At 38.2% G+C, this 566-nt stretch overlaps 1 protein-coding gene across 5 annotated transcripts in view; it reads left to right on the top strand.

Moving 5' to 3' along the window:
* The window catches only part of SOX6 (SRY (sex determining region Y)-box 6), a 551,939-nt gene that overhangs the window by 364,654 nt on the left and 186,719 nt on the right, over positions 1 to 566 (top strand). The gene's annotated exons all lie outside the window — the stretch shown is intronic.

The following is a 566-nucleotide window of genomic DNA, read 5'->3' on the forward strand; positions in this document are numbered from 1 at the left end:
TAGCCTAATAACTTTTGCCCCTTTTCAAAAGTTGTGATGAAGTCAGGAACCAATTACCCAAATGGAAAAACATTCCTTATGTACTGTTATTCAATAAAAGATGTAATTCAGTTCTAGGTTGGTGTTTCTCAAGCTGAATGTTGCAGAAGTCATTTGTTAATGTGTAGAGAATTAGTTAAATACAGGGCACTTCAGAATTAATGTAATTGAATGGAGATCAAGGAGACAATCAGGGACCTGAAACTTCAAGGAGAGGAAGATTTCCAGCTGGTGGTTCAGGTATTTGTTTGTCCTAGAGGACTTTATTTTCATTCTGTGACTGTCAGCCCCTCCTTCCTCCTGACTTATACTTCATTGAGATCCATGAATGTCATGATAGATCGCAGGTAATCAGTTGAATAGCTAGAGGCTGGGGTTTGAAAGAATCAACATAGGTATACTGGTAGAAGAATGACCTTGGTAGCAGAAGATGAAGAGGAGGAAAGTGCACATAAATAGAAAGTTATCACCTTGTTTGTGATGAGTGATGGCTGTTTGAGAAAAGGAAAAACTAGTTCCGAGCTTTT

This window comes from Propithecus coquereli, unplaced genomic scaffold, assembly GCF_000956105.1.
Source record: "Propithecus coquereli isolate 6110/MARCELLA unplaced genomic scaffold, Pcoq_1.0 Scaffold44, whole genome shotgun sequence".
Taxonomy (NCBI): Eukaryota; Metazoa; Chordata; class Mammalia; order Primates; family Indriidae; genus Propithecus; species Propithecus coquereli.